Genomic DNA, 16,890 nt, shown 5'->3' on the forward strand with positions numbered 1-16,890 from the left:
AGACAGAGACAAAGATCTTCCATCTGCTGGTTCACTCCCCAGATGGCTGTAAAGGTCAGAGCTGAACCAATCTGAAGTCTCTTCCAGGTCTCCCATGTGGGTGCAGGGTTATATGGATTTGGGCTGTCCTCCTCTGCTTTCCCAGGCCACAAGCAAGGAGCTGGATGGGAAGTGGAGCAGCCAGGACATGAACCCACATGGGATCCTGGCACATGCAAGGTAAGGATTTAGCTACAGGGCTATGGCACCAGGCGCCGAAAACGCTGCTTCTTAAAGGATCTTGTAAATATTTACTCAGCATTTATGTGTGACTGTCTCCGGGCTACAGAAGAGGCTAAATTATACAGGTGTGGGAGGAGGAGAAGGGGCAGAGAGCAGGACACATAATCCAGGTGAAGGAAACTTGCAGCAAGGGAAAATTAACATTTTTATACATGATACTATTTCCTACCAGCTTAGTACAAAACATTGGTATTTATTATTTTTATTAAGATATAAATCACATGCCATAAGCTAACCTTTTAAAGTATTCATTAGTAAGTTGTATAAGCATCACCACTAATTCTATTTCCCCCAAACAATCCTGTGTTCATTAGCAGATCTTGCCCATCTCTCCCAGCCCTGACAACTGCTGGTTTACGTCTGTCTCTATGGATTTGCCTCTTCTGGATACTCAAGAACAGAAACCTGTACTATGTGTCATTTTTGTGCCTGGCTTGTCTTACTCAGCCTTTTTCAAGGTTTATCCACACTGTGGCATGGCTGAGCAGTCTTCCTGTGGGTTTTCTACAAGCCGATGTCTGTGGACCACGTCCCCTTTTAGCAGTGCTGCACAGGCTGCTGTGAACATGTGTGAGTCTTTGTGTGGACACACACTTCCAGGTCTGCTGGGTAGACATTTAGGAGGGGTGACAGCATTAGCACCAGTGTTCATTGAGCACTTACTACTTGCTAGGCGCTATGCTTTACACTTTCTAAGCATTTTATCACACAACCCTCACAATCACCCTCAGGTGCAGGAATTAAAATTCCCAAGCTACAGACATGGAAGTTGAGTTCAGAGAAATAGGGCAACCAGCCCAGAGTCACAGCACCACCTTTATCAGTTTGGACCAGGAGTCAAACTCATCTCAGGCTTGCTCCCGTCAATATCTCATGCCACATCCTGGCTGCAAAGTCTTTCAGTGGTCTGATCTGCTCCAGGACAAAGCACAGCCTCCCTAGTAGCACAGAAGTTGTCTGGTCTGCCTAAGTGGCTGCAGCTCATTCTTGCTTTTGCTTTTCTTGGCTCTGGCTGGGCCCTGGCAGGTTGTGTAGGATAACGGGGCACTGGTATAGATGTACACAATTCTCTTCTTTGTACTTGCTCTATAGTGACAGACACCTTGGCCACTTTCTCTTTATAGAAGCCACAGCCCCAGGTTTTTCTCCCTGTCTTGTGACCATCCCCTGTCCCTTTGTGAGCTCCAACTGTAGCCCTAGATTAGGAGCTATGTAGAGTGTGAGTCTCAAAGAATTCCATGTCTCCAGGAGATACAGGGCAAAAGAGGTGAGCACACACGGGTAACAGAGGCCAAGTGTGATCAGTGTGGCAGATAGCACGGTGGAGCTCAGGGAGGATGACACACTCAGGGGCTTGTTCCCTGGTATGGCTTTCCTAGCCCTGGTCTACTTTTCTTCAAGCACTTGGGACTGAGCAGGCTCTGCAAGGGTGGTAGGGTCAGTGGCAGACAGCTTCCTGCCCTGCCCACAAAGCCCCCACAGCACAGCAGGGTAGTCAGGAGCTCAGCATGGAATGGCCTCTTCCTAGGTAACTGCAAAGGGAGCTCTGTCACCAGCCATGGACTGGAATGGAAGGGATACCAGCAAGAGACCTCTGGAAGTCAAAGAAAAGAACTGCATGCAAATGAGATGAACAGGAAGAAGGATGGGGTGGGTGGGGGGAAAGGCTGGGGAAGAAGAGAGAATGCAGGCGAGGAAGACAGTGGAAGAATGAACAGGCGTGAGATTAGCCGTTTCAAACAAGTGCTGTCAGTGATCTATATTTGCTTACAGAATGAAAAATGTGTGCCATAAACATTGGCCACTGAGTAATTTCTAGTAGGAGTTGTGTCACTTCTCATAAATGCTGGGATGTGGACAGGTGGCCATCCCACAGCTGGGCCAGTGGCAGGGAGCTCCTGGTAAAGCAATACTGTCTGCAGCCCAGGCGGCTTTCAGGTCAGGCTCATCCTGCCACTCAAGGGGGATGTCACCAGTGCTCTGGAAGGTCCAGGAGCCTCAGGCAGCAAGTCTGCCCCCACTTTGGGAAGGCTGGAAAGGGTTCACCATGGATAATGTCCATCCAATAGTAGTCCCCTAACCCCACACCCTGCTCTGACTTGACTAATTGCTGTAATAATTGATAGAACCTGACTTCTCCCACTGATCAATTTCACCTCCACGACCAACGGCCACAAACTATTACACTCCAATAAATAAGCATGTTGGGCCTTAACCTGCCTGCCCTCTCTGGGGGCATCAGCATGGCCCGTGCCCTGGCCTGACCTCCCCTTGCCTCCCACCCAGGGCCCCTCCAGGCCGAGCAGCTGGTCTAGAGGGCCAGACCTTTGGGAGCAAGTGAGAGGGCTGGGCAGAGGTGGGGAGCGCTAATCGCAGGCCATCCGTCACCTCCCACTGGCTGTCTGGGACTGGGGCAAACACCTGGAGCACCCCAGGCAGTGTGGCACAGGACCCATCCCTCCTCTCCCTGCTCCAGATTAGTGTGTCCTAGCTTATAATATTTGATAAATAGCACACTGGCTTCCTGGCAGCCCTGCTGCGGCTGCGCCTCCCCGCTACAGCTGTGGAAGGTCACTCATTGGGGAAATATGTTTCTGTCAGTGGTATTGAAAAAAGTTTAGTGGAGTGACAGGCCTCAATTTTTCAAATTTTATTAACTCTATCCTCTTAACCATTTGTCTTGAATTCCTCCAGATTCTGGGGGAGCTGTCAATAGGGCTTGGGCCAGAGAAATAGGGTGGGGGTAGCTAGGTGGTGGATGGACATGGGGCTGTTATAGGTTGGTGCCACTGGGGCTTACAGGGGACTCACCACTTAGGGTAGGGTAAGGCAGTGGCAATGGTGCTGAAGGGCGAGAAGGCCTGGTCCACGCGGGTCTAGAGAGCCCAGCACTCCTGGGTGCACTGCCTGCCTTTTGTTTGACCCAATGACAGACTCTCCCAGTGGAAGAGGAATTCAATGGTAAGTTCTCCAGGAAGAGGCTCCCTGCTTTACTATAACTGAAGCAAGTGGCAACCTTTACTCCATAAGATGTCCTAAATTTAAAGGGGACAGAGTCTGTTTTACACAATTCCAGCCTCGCTCACCAATCCCTTGTCCATTCTCGTCTTCCTGCAAATACTTGTGCATCTCCCTAAGTCCCAGTTCAGGCTTCTCATCCAGGAAACTTTCTGTATTGCATTCCAGCTGGGTGTCATGCTCTGTGCTCCCAGAAGTCACCTGCATCTATGATGCTGCAGGGATCACTCAGCATTAAGCCTGTCTTCATGCAGGACTGAGAGCTCTTCAAAGACTACAATACACTATTGTATCCTTGGACCCAGCACAAGACCTGCCATGAGAGAACCATGAACTCTCCATGTGCCACCTTCTGAGGCCACATAGAACATGACTGTTCTGTCTTAGAACAGTCTTTCTGATAATGAAGCTATGGTAAGGGCCCTTGTTCTGGTTCCAAGTAGGGTCCCCAAATCCATAGGCTCTGTGAGTGAGGAATGAAGAGCAAGGCATGGCAGAGAGGCTCACTGACCCTTCCTAAAGAAAATTCTGAAGTCAAAGAGGAGGGTAGGATCAAATCTTCTCTTGATGGTGGGAAAAGCTCACATGCTTCGGGGTGGAGTGAGAAGAGGCTGGTCAATCCTACCTCCACTGATACTTCCCTGACCTGGCTTTGGTTCACTTCTGTAAACATCAAAGAAGATGAGAACGAGAGGGCTAATCAACAACCATAAGCACACTGCACAAACATGTAAGGCCATTTATAATCAGTAATATCAGCATGCTCCCCAGCTCTGAGATGTCCTCACTTCATCCAGAGAGAGGGACAGACAAGTAAACAATGATACCAGCACATGTGCTAAGTGCACAGGGGGAGTGCTCACAGAGCCATGGAGGTCAAAGAGACATAGGGCTGGAAGGTTGGACAAAGGAAACAGGCCTGGAAAACAAGGAAGTGTTGGTAGGAGGCACGGATGGCACTCCAGGCCCGAGGAGCAGAAGGAGCTCATCAGGGAAGCTAGAAGATGCCTGTGTGCATGGAATATGTGATCAGTGATGGCGAAAGCCACCGCTCCACTGCCCTGTCCTCATGGGGCTTCCAGCCCTGCTGAGTTTAAAGTCTTCCAAAGAGTGTCCCCATTCCTCTCTTATTCTGTTGTCACAAGGTGGCCAGAGGGTCTTGTAAAAGCCTAAATCAGATCATGAGACTTCCCTGCCTCCGACCACTCAATGCCTGTGGATTCACTCCTCTCTTTGAAAGAGCACAGAGTGGGTGAGTGGGGTGATGGGCTCTCATCTATGAGACAGTGTGATCTAGCAGCTGCTATACTTTTCTGGTGGTAATGTTTGCTGTGAGGCAGAACTGTTTTAAGGGCCGTGTTTGAATATGACTCGAATAAATGTTCTTTATAAAAATGTGCACATTCAGTTCTCCAATTTCACTGCCAGTTCCTGTTTTGCCTTCCTCTCAGCTTTCACTAGTTCAGCAGTCTATTTGCTATCTCCAGTGGGACATTTTCATTGAACAGGAGGGAAACCACCCTGACTGAAAAATGTCAACATGGATTGACTTACTTCTCTGGGTTGGGAACTCCCATCTAGGAAGCACTCAGAGGGAGATGGGATGAGCGCCTCCCCCAAGGAAGCTGGGCACCTTTATTGTCTCCATGCCATCATTTGGGTTACTCTTACCCTGGAACCCAACTCCCTGTCATCAGACTAGATCTCATCCTCCTTCAAGGCTCAGTTTCCCTTTCTGCAAGTGACCTTCTGGGCTCCTGCTGTTCTCTCCCTCCTAACCCTTCTTCCAGGTCCTTGACTCAGGGTCCTGGTTTACTGTCTTCAGATCTCAGTTTAGTTCTCACAGCTAGTGTGTATGCAATACTCAAGTCGGGCCAGGCCTGGCTCTTGCTGGGTTCCCAGAGGTGGAAGGTCAGAGAGAAAGCATGTGAGCATATAAGGAACCATAGAAGAGTGAGAAGAGAGCTGTGACATCCTGACAGGAATTCCAGAACTTTTTCAGGAACCACACCACTGGCTGTATTGGACCTACACTTACATACAGAGACATAGTTATGGATAAGCCTCTCATCAGGGGCAGTCATGACTGGACTATCTGCTGTGCTACCTACCATGGGTTTAAATTTTTTTTAAGATTTATTTTTTATTGGAAAGTCAGACACACAGAGAGGAGAGACAGAGGAAGATCTTCTGACCATTGATTCACTCCCCAAGTGACCATAATGGCTGGTGTTGAGCTGATACCAAGCCAGGAGCCTCTACTGGATGCAGGGTACCAAGGCTTTGGGCCGTCCTCAACTGCTTTCAAGGCCACAGGCAGGGAGCTGGATAGGAAGCAGGTTGCCGGGATTAGAACTGGTGCTCATATGGGATAATGGTGTGTGTGAGGTGAGGACTTTAGCTGTGAGGCTACTATGCCGGGCCCCATGGGTTTAATTCTTAACTACTGGGAAGAAAAGAGGAGAGGTCTTATTTTTCCCATTTTACAGCTGGCTTAAATGAATGGGGCAGAAGAACAAGGACTACCATTGGTTGGGTTTAGGTCTTTGCAGTATCCGAATTATTCAGCAAAGACTGAGAAACCAGAGGCTGAGATAGATAGCTGAGATAATTTGCTCATGGTCACATAGCAGATAAATGGTTTATCTGCTATGTGGTTTATTGCACTGTTCTCTTTTCCGTATACCAGGGGCAGGTGGTTAAGATGCCTGTGTTTCACATCACAATGTCTCTGCTCCTGACTCTGCTTCCTGTCAACGTGCATTCCAACAGGCAGCAGGTGATGGCTCAAGTAGTTGGTTTCCTGCCACCATGTGGGAGACCAAAAATTGTGTCCCCATTTCCTGATTTTGGCCTTGGCCCTTCCCAATCTTTGCTTAGCTTCAGTCATTGAGGGTATCTGGAAAGTAAATCAATAAATGGAGCTTGCTCTTTCCATCTCTCTGCCTCTAATAAAATTAAAAAAAAAAATAATAAAGAGAAGTCAGGTTTAGTGCTCTGTCTTAAAATGCTATCAAAGGCCTGAATATCAGAAAGAGAAAAATCATCTTTCTTCCTGCCTTCCAGTGTGCTTGGATATCCTGAAGCCTTGGAGGGAATTTCCAGATGTTGTGTGCAGCACACAGCTTTGTAGAAAGAATACAGAGAGAGTGTGACATGGAGGAGAGTCCCTTTCCTCTCACTCATGGCTTCCTTATCCAGAGACTCAACAGTGACTACATAAACTGACCTGGAAGTCAACAGAAATCCTAACAACATCTGATGGACAGTCAGAAGAGATCTCTTGGCTTTGGAAGGCACACAGTGAGTGAGCATTATTGGCTCACGACATTCCATTCAAACTGACTCTGGGCCAGGGGCTTGGCACGTGGAAGACACAGACTGGTTCTTGCCCTTGGGCAGAACCCAGGCCTATGGGAGACAGACAGGAACATTTGTAACACTAGCATGTGATATCAGGAGGGAGAGGAGATGATAATACCCTTCCTCCCTGCAAGGGAGCCATCCACTGTGTAGCTGGGAAATAGGAAGCAGTACCAGCAGAAGAGAGGATGCTGCACCAAGCCTGGGCAAGGGACAGGCACAGCCCAAGGGCACAGAGACTGTAAGAGTGGGAGTTAGAAAACAGGTCTTCTTGTCAGGGCTTTTGCTGTCTGCCCACACTATGTTGGGCTCCTATCTTTAGCTTGCCTTTCCACAGCACTAACCATAAGGACTGAATAGTCCTGGGCTGCCACTAAAAAATCCCTCTTTATTCACCACTCAGATGCTACATCCTGCAAGCCCAGCTGCTGAAATTTTTCCAGACTACTATGACCTACCCATCACTTCCTCCTTCGAGTCCCCAAAACACTGACACCAGTTACACATTTTTTCGTGGAGATGTCTTGTTTCCAGAGTGAGACATATTACTAAAGGATGTTTTGTGAATGCTTGGAACAGGAAATGGTGATCATCAGGGCTAAAGATGAGTTAACAGATGAGAACCCTAATCATGCCTTTCTTACCCTACTGGGATTACCTGTAATGCTTAACCAGGTACCATCAGGGCAAAGGTGGACTATATCAGACACTTGATGCAATGATCTTAGAACAATTCTGTGGGCACAATGAAGAAATGTGCGCTGAATGCCAGCACCATATGAAGTGTTTAGCAAGTGACTGATGTACTAACCACATCGGGGGTGGGGAGGGCGAGGGTGGATGATGTATCAGTAGTGTCCTGGAAGGAAGTTACCGGCGGCAGCAAACAGCCTTGGTCCCTTCGGCTTGCTTACCTCTGACATAGAGATCACAGGGACAGTCAACTCACCAAATCTGCAGATGCAATTTGGGTGAGAAGGGCACCAAATACACCTGATGGAAGACTGACACTAAGAGCAAAACAAATGAGATGAAAATGAATGGAGATGAATGGGGAAGTCATGAGTTTTGGAACAGAGACAAAGTGGAGATCATTCTGGGAAATGTAATCAAGAAAGGGAAAGCTTTAGAAGTCATGTGAGAAAAATGGTTTAAGGAACTGGGGGTTCAGGCTGGAGGGAAGATAGCTCAGGAGGGTATGCCCACCCCATTTTTAAGTATTTGAAGGGCCATCATGTAGAACTGGGATTAGATTTCTCCTAATGCAAATACAAGGAGAATAATGAGACCACTGGAAGCAGAATCAGGCTGATTTTCTAACCATCAGAACGTCCAAACACAGAGTGTGAGCAGCCTTGGAAACAACTTGTTCCCAACAATGGAAGGTATACTACATGCATGCCAGTTTACGTTTATTTTCCCCAAGATTATTAATTTGTGCTTATTCACTCAAAAATGCCTTTCTGGGAGTCTGCTAGCATATGGCACCCTGCTGGTGTTAGGGATACAAAAGTGCATAAGATGACAGTGTCTGTTTTTATCTTTTTTAAGATTTATTTTATTTTTATTGGAAAGTATGTCTACAGAGAGGAAGATCTTCTGCCCATCAATTCACTCCCCATGCAGCTGCAATGGCCGGAGCTGTGCTGATCTGAAGCCAGGAGCTCGGAGCCTCTTCTGGGTCTCCCACATGGGTGCAGGGTCCTAAGGCCTTGGGCCATCCTCTACTGCTTTGCCAGGCCACAAGCAGGGAGCTGGATGGGAAGCAGGATGCTGAGATCAGAACCAGAGCTCATATGGGATCCTGTAGTGCAAGGCGAGGACTTTAGCCATTAGGCTACCGCACTGGGCCCAACAGTGTTCTTACTGAGCTCTTGAACCTACTGGGGGGAGAAGGCCTTAGCTCTTCTACCATTATCTTTGTCTTTAATTACAGGCCTCAGCACAGTGGAAGGCTAGCTTCCATTCAGACTGTTAAGAGTTTCTGTGGAATTTCAAATTGCATTTGGTCACTGAAGGCCAAATATAGTTTCATTGGGGTCAAGGCATTTGCTTAAGCCAACTGTACTGGCTGTGTGGAAATAGGAGTATACAATGAAATGGAATTTGTGAATTTTTATGCATGGTATTTTGCTCTTATAGCCTGAGTTTTGGTCTTTGGCTGGGACTTGTTTATGGACCTACAGATTGTCTTACAAGTGGCTGTGGTGTCAGGGTGAAGTGATTTAGCCAGCAGGGCTACCCAACTCTCCATTTCTTACCCACCCTATGGGGACTGCTTCAGCACAGACATAAACATGCTCCTGCCGTTACCTTATTGCACTCGTCACATGGGGAGGCTAGAAGGCTTGATTCAAGGATATGATTGGATTTTAAATCCCAGTCTCACAGGATTTTAATTACTGGTCTGGGGCAGCAGGGATAGGCGCTAGCTGTCTTTGGATGCAGGAGGTCGATACACCAGTCCACAACATATTGAGCCACAATGCCTGCAGACTCTATTGCTCTATTTAATCATCTTTTGCAAAATTTACAGTGGAACAGGAGGGATCAATACGGAATTTATCACATTCTCTTGTAAATATGAGCCAGGAAAGAGTTCCAGGCAGTTTGTTACTGAGTGGGAGGGAACATGTCTGTGTACAGCTGGGCATTAGGAGATGAGACAAAATCCATACTCCTTGGCATAAGCTACAGACATTCAGCCAGACCCTCTTAAGCCCGAGGCAAGTTCATTGTGAAGCACACCAATTCATTCATTCATTCATTCATGCATTCAATCAACCAATCAGCAATCCAGAGCACATATTTATGCCAGACCCTGTGGTGGATGAGGACATAGTTTGGAATTCTGGTCAGGAAATCGCAATCACAGATATAACTCAAAGACTTTGGGTACACTACTCTACAACCTCTAATTCTGCTTCTGCATATGAAAAATATAGAAAATAAATTTTCCCAACTTTTAAATGTTAAGAGTCTTAGTCTAGAGCTTGGTATATTCTAACATCTCAACAAATGGTAGATGTTGCTATCTTCCCTATTGACCATTACTAACAACTGGCTTGGGTGTTCTAAGGAAAGCATGCAGGCCAGTGTGGCTAGAAGAGTGGTGGAAAAAGAGCCACTGAAATCAACATTCAAATATAATCCACCTACAGAGTCAATCCGGAGAACAGCAAAAGCTCCTACCAGCGCTAAAGGGGCTGACAGGCCTACAGGCATAGCCGGGGCTGTGCAGAGGAAGCTGGCTCCCCTACCTCCCCCAGACAGGGGAGATTACATGATCTTTGTGCATTAGAGATCTAGTCAGGACCAGCAGCTACAGCATCAGAGGAACAGGGAGGAGCGGCACTCAGGGGAAACTACTGTGGGGGAACTGAATGACAAGTGAGCTACTTCCGGATCTTGAAGGCTCACCAGGAGTTCCAATAGTGGAAAAGTTGGAAAAACATTCCAGGCAGGAAAAAGAGAATGTAGACAGGTTTGGAGGCAGGGAAGACACTATGTGAGGCAACGAACATTTGGAGGGCCAACAGTAGGGATGGTTCTTGTGTCCCAGGCCCTCTTGGCTGCAGGTATCTTCCTCATGAGCCCACCAGGCTCTGATCCCACTCCTGTCTCTGAGCCAGGGTGGCAGAAGACTTGTGGGGGACTGCATAGGGAGTGGGTGCTGGGCAGACACTTGGACTTAACCTCCAGGTACTGAGAACTGAAGGCTTCAAAGCAGGGGATCAAAAGGACTTTGTGGGGTGGAAGCTGATTTGCAGGGGAGCCTGGAGTAGGGAGCCCAATAAGAAGGCTGCTACAGTAGCTCAAGTGAGTGAGGAAGCCTCCAAGATGGCATCGAAGAAGAGGAGAGGATGGATTTGAGAGGAAATTCTAAGGAAAACAGCTTGGTGGAAAGCGGGAGTGGGTGGGAAATCATCACACTCACAATACTTTTCTTGATAGGGAACAGTAGATAAGGGTGCCATTTATAAGGCAGGCAACATGGACAAAGTGCAGAAAGGGCAGGTTTAGACACACACAGTATAAAACGCTTATAACTAGACAGCATCGACAGAGCTACTGAAAACATGAAAATGCCTTTGGGGGCGTGTGGGATGTATACAGCACTGTGATACAGTGAGTTAAGTCACCACCCATAGTTCTGGCAGCCCTTATGGATATCAGTTTAAGACAAAGCTGCTCCACTTCTGATAAAACTCCCTGCTAATACGCCTGGGAAGGCAGTGGAGGACTGCCCCACCGCCTGGGCCTCTGCATCCATGAGAAAGACCTGGACAAAGCTCCTGGCTTTTGCCTGCTCCAGCCAGGTTGTTGTGCTCATTTGGTCAGTGAACCAGAAGATGGAAGATCTCTAGCTCTCTGTAAATCTTCCTTCCAAATAAATGAAATGAAATAAATAAAACCCTTAAGCACAAAACCAAACAGAACAAATAAAAAGAAAGAAAAGAAGGAAGGAAAGGAAGAAATAAATGCTTGGGGTGTTCTAAGAAAAGTATGTTGGCCAGTGTGGCTGGAACCATGGAAATGAATCAAGGGAAGAGCAAAATCACAAACTTCTATGAAGGACTTGTGCTCAATGCTGACCTAAGGTAAACAGCTGATACTGCTGCGAGCTGCATGTGACAAGGACACTGGAAGTGAGGATGTATAGCTCATTTTCATCTCAGGTGTTTCCTGAAGTCAAGGGTTTTCAGCCCTCTATAGACCTCAGTCAAGCAGACAACCCTGAGAGAGGTTGCCAGGTTCTGCAGCCAGACAGCAGCTGGAAGCAACTGTCAGCAGAGTGGCAAAGGCTCTAGATAAAGCAGAATTCAAAGTGGACTCTAACAGCCTGGGTCCCTTAGCTTCTGCCATCTCCCCTCCCCCTCTTGCAAATGACAGCTGAGACCAGGGCGGCCGACCTGGGCCTGGGCTGAATTTAGTAGCCATAATTACATAGCTGATGTATGGGGCAGAGCCACAGTCCCTGCAGAAGGCGGCAGCTTTTGTTCATACACTAAAAACACATCATCTTCAAACATGCTAATCACACGTCTGCTTCCATCTAACAACATTGATGGGAGGCCGAGGAAAGGGCACACAATGCCCACACATCTGGCTAATTCAGTTACCAGGCCTATCAATCTTGATGGGTTGTCTATAAAACATCAACCACCCCAAAGGACTGAGCTGACCAGATGTTTAAGCTTCTGTTGCCCAATGCTAGCCTAATGCCCATAGCAGGGAAGAGGGTTATCAAGCAATGGTGTATGCTCCCACTCACATGTGCACTCTTGAAGCTAAGCAAAGCCCCTGCTTGGATAACAAGTATCAGCACATTAAAACAGGGCTGGGGGGGGGGGTTTGAGACTGGGAGGGGAGTCAGGGTCTCCGGAGTAAGGTATCCTCAAACACAGTCTGCCACTGCACACTGAAGGAAGGCAGACGCTTATTTACAGATGGTTTTGAGAATGTTAGCAGAGAGAAGCCGGTGGAACAGTTATGCTGACTGTACTTCCCAGGACACAGGGAGTCAAGATGTGTAGGTGTGTGGGTTGAGGTCCTTTAATTATGACAAGTGTTACAGGCTACAGTTCTGGTCATCAGATCTGCTCGTGTGCTTTCCAATGCTGCTCTGCAGCTGAAGGAATCACTTACTTCACTCACAAAATCACTGTCTTTTTAAAAGAAGAAGCTGCTGCCAACAAGGACTCTTCCAGTTTATGTGCCTTCCTTTACGCCTGACCACAGTCACATCAACAAAACAAGTGAAAGAGTACTGGGTTAGGGGGTGAGGGGTGGGCAGGGGAGCAGGGGATTCGGAGCTAGGTGATTGGGACAGTGACTAGCCTACAAACCTCAGGAGGAACATTTTGTCCTGGGGCTCCCTACTGGTGCTAGTCACTCCATTTTTCTTAAGAGGAATTTTTCACAATTAATTTTAAGGACTTTACCAAGTTCATCCCAGAGTTAAGGACCCAGGACAAACTAGATATATGGGCTTGGATAAAGGCAATCTCCAACTTTAGACAATGGTCAGACAAGCAGAGAGGAAAAATGGGTCTTTGTTGTGACATTCTGTGCCTTAAACAGTAACTAATACTCAGTAGGAATTTAGTAATATTAGCTGACTGAATACTTATGCCCTAATTATGACACAGCTGGACAAGGATCCCCTCATTTCTGTGTGTCAGGAAAGGTTTCCTACAGTCCACTGGCAGTGCTGCTGGGAAAAATCTCTGCACAGAGGCCAGGCATCTTCTCTGGGCCCGAGCAGCACAGAAAAAGCTGTACTGGGACTCACGGATGCAGAACTAAGTACTGCCTCCAGCAACTTCTTCCTTTCTCAAGGGTGCAATAATTAACGCCACCAATCAGTCCTACCTACTTTTAACTTTTTTCTTCTTTATTCCCATGATGCACCACACCCTGATTTTGCTGCCTTTGTAGTTCCTGTGAATTCTTCTGTTCCATGTGCTAGATGTCACTCAAGGCTGAGCCTTCAACTCGTTTATTCCTTTCTCGTTATAAAACTTTTTATTAAAAAAGAATTTCAAATTGTATAGCTTAAAATACCCACCCCAGTGATTCTCCATTCTTGCTATGTGTTAGAATTCATTATCGGTCCAAAGTAGAAGATATTTATAATGTACAAGTAGATCACCAATTATTAAGATATAAAGAACTTTCATAAATGAAGAGGAAAAAAAGACCAAAATCCTACAGAAAAATGGACAAAAGACATGAATAGATATTTCATAAATGGAGGTATAAGCTGGCTCTTACACATGGAATAAGGTTCAAACTCATTCATGATAGGAGAAATCAAACTAAAACTTTAGTTGAGACACAATGTTTTTCATTTATCAGATCTGCAAAAATCCAGAGGCTTGACAATGTATTCATGGAGAGGCACTCTGACGCAGTGCTAACAGGAAGGGACCTCCACGGAGGAGAAGCTCGTATGCGCTACATACAGGACACAAGCACTAACACTCTGACCCAGCAAAGCCACCTCTAGGACTTCACTGTGTGTGATATAACCTCCAGTTATATCAAAATACATATGCAAGGGCCCGGCGCGGTGGCGCAAGTGGTTAAAGGTCCTCGCCTTGCACGCCCGGGATCCCATATGGGCGCCGGTTCTAATCCCGGCAGCCCCGCTTCCTTTCCAGCTCCCTGCCTGTGGCCTGGGAAAGCAGTCGAGGACAGCCCAAAGCTTTGGGAACCTGCACCCGCGTGGGAGACCCGGAAGAGGCTCCTGGCTTCGGATCGGCATAGTATCGGCCCGTTGCGCTCACTTGGGGAGTGAATCATCGGACGGAAGATCTTCCTCTCTGTCTCTCCTCTCTGTATATCCGCCTTTCCAATAAATAATAATAGAAAAAAAAATACATATGCAAGAGCCTAATCACTGTTGCATTATTTGTAACCACAAAATTTTGAAAACCTCAATGTCAGAGTACGTGCACACACACACACACACACTGAAGAATACCATGCAGCTATAAAAAAGAAGGGTTGAGATCTCCATGAACTAACATGAAAGTAAAACAAACAAAACTCAAACAAAACCAAATGGCAAAAAAGCGTAAGTAATACTGAAAGGATAAAGCAGAGAAATAGTAAAATTTATTATTAATGTGGGATCTGACTGGAGGAGGGGAAAGCAGAAAGAGGTTGAAAGGGACACACAGCACAGAGTCACTACTCCTGAAAATATATTCTGAATATACTTTGTATAATTTTGACTTTCAGTAATAAGGAAATGTTCCACATACTGAGACAAATTTAAATCAAAAAGGGAAAATAGGGAAGAAAAATCCTAAAAGTCCAAGTAAATTGAAAATTTAACCCAGCTGTACTTCCTGTGAAAAATTATAAAAATATCAAAGATGGGGAGAAAACAATTCCCCAAAGCCCATGAACTCAGGATTTGACCACGCGAGTACATATCTTCAGACCTATGTGCAACAGGCATGAGGGCTGCAAAAGGATCTTGACCGGAATTCCTGACAGCAGCGTTTTCTACAGCAGTACAGGACTGAGCAGATGAGAGAAGGCATCAGCGCTGTTTGTGGTCTGTATTCTCATAATGGAAGAAGGGCCACACCTGTGACAAGCATGAAATGGACGAAGACATTGCCAGTGAGTGACTGGAGTGCCAGGTGTTCTCAGGGTTTGAGACATGTACATGCATGCGCACTGTAGTGGATATAGACTTATATACTTGCAAATGTTTCTTGGATCAGTCAACAGAAGCAGCAACACCTAGTGATCAAATTCCAGTCTCTTATACAACTGCTTGCTAGAAGTCCTAGGGCTTCTGAAAATGTGGCCAATTCCGGGCCAGTATCAAAGTGGATTTAGGATGAGCCTGAAAAATCTTTGTAAGCCAGAAAATCAGAAATGCTAACATACCACCCCCCCCCCCCGCCACACACACCCCACAAAACTAAGAGGGATATGTTACATTAGCGAAATCTGAAAAAAATAATAATGAATTATACAACATATAAGTATTCATGAATACTTATAATAGATAAGGCGTGTGCATGCGTGTGTGTGTGTGTGTGTGACAGAGACAGAGAGAGAGAGAGAGAAAGGTTCTTGATTACCACAAAATGCCAATTTCTGACTAGTCAATGTAGCATGGGCACTAGACTTAGAAAATATAATAAATATGCTCAACTATTATATAAAGATTTATTCAGGCAAGAAGCATTAGTAGAAACTAGGTCTACGGAATCTGGAGAAGCATGATTCTCGCATGGTCTTACAGTGTCTCCCTGACAGACTGCTAACTGCAAAGGAAAAACAAACACAGTGGACAGACTGGATAAGGCTTTGGTTAGAGTTAAGATGGAAATTTTGGATAATACTTTGGTGGGAGCTGGGGTGGGAGTAAGTCTTGTCACCGAAAATTTGAATTTCGTATCATGAACAAGTATTACTGATTCAAAAACACGAATAAGGCACGTAGAAAATGTTTCTGAGAGGGTGACAGGCAGAATATGGCTCCGTGATCATATTAGGAGGGTGAAAGGAATCAAGGTAGCAGAGCGAATCAAGGATGATGGTCTGCTGACTTGGGGTTGGACTGTCAGTGTTATTACCTCCACGTACCCGATGTCAACACAAGGGCTGCTTCTTGTAAATAACAGGGTAACAAATGGGGATTCAATTCAGGGGACCACTGCTAGCTTCAAAGGGATAAGGTGACCAGGTCTAAAATCCTGCCAACCTCTAGAAGCTGAGGAAGACAAGAAAACACATTATTTCTGGGAGGAAGGGAGAGAAAGGAGGGAGGGAGGAAGGCAGGCGGAAAAGAAGGAAGAAGGAAGAAATTCTGCTGGCATCTTCATTTTGGTCCAGTGGTGCCCATTTTGGACTTTCCATTTCCAGAACTCTAAGACAATAAATTCATGTTCTTTTAGGACGCCAGTGATACCGTGCCACTGCAGCAATGGGAAAGACACATAACGATGTGGCAAGGACATTCCTGTCCTAGACTTTCTCTGCTGCTGCTTGATACTTGCGCATTTTTAAGAGAAGTCACTATGGTCATACACCACCGCCCCAGTCAGTCACTCTAGGAACTCTCCACTGACTACAAAGTTCAGTGCTCTGTGCTGTCCCCAAGGCCCTGCAGAGCCAAGCTTCCCTGTACGCGAGCTGTACGTGTTGTCCTGGGATTACACAATGATGCCTTCCTACAGTACTGGCACTGGTCCACCTCTTTGCTATCCGTTACAGCTGGCTGTATATTCTGGTTCTTGCCGACATCCAATTTAAAGCCTTGTTACCTACTGTCCAAAACACACTTCTCCATCTGCTTTGTTTGTAAATGTGCACTTTCACCAAACCATCATTTTACAATGGGCAGTATAAAAAGAGGGCTGGGGCCCAATGCAGTAAGCCTAGTGGCTAAAGTCCTTGCCTTGTACACGCAGGAATCCCACATGGGTACTAGTTCGTGTCCTGGCAGCCCCACTTCCCATCCAGCTCCGTGCTTGTGGCATGGGAAAGCAGTTGAGGATGGCCCAAAGCCTTGGGACCTTACACCCACGTGGGAGACCCAGAAGAGGCGTTGGGCTTCTGGCTTTGGATCAGTGCAGCTCTAGCCATTGCAGCTGTTTGGAGAGTGAATCAATGGACAAAAGATCTTCCTTTCTGTCTTTCCTCCTCTCTGTACACCTGACTTTCCAATAAAAAATAATCTTAAAAAATGTTAAA

General features: G+C 46.5%; 1 protein-coding gene across 5 annotated transcripts in view; it reads right to left on the bottom strand.

Annotated features, from left to right (window-relative positions):
- Positions 1 to 16,890, bottom strand: part of CLPB (caseinolytic mitochondrial matrix peptidase chaperone subunit B) — a 136,689-nt gene that overhangs the window by 38,539 nt on the left and 81,260 nt on the right. The window lies entirely within an intron of this gene.

This window comes from Ochotona curzoniae, unplaced genomic scaffold (genome assembly GCF_017591425.1).
Source record: "Ochotona curzoniae isolate NIBS_2020 unplaced genomic scaffold, NIBS_Ocur_1.0 scaffold_3223, whole genome shotgun sequence".
NCBI classification, from domain to species: domain Eukaryota; kingdom Metazoa; phylum Chordata; class Mammalia; order Lagomorpha; family Ochotonidae; genus Ochotona; species Ochotona curzoniae.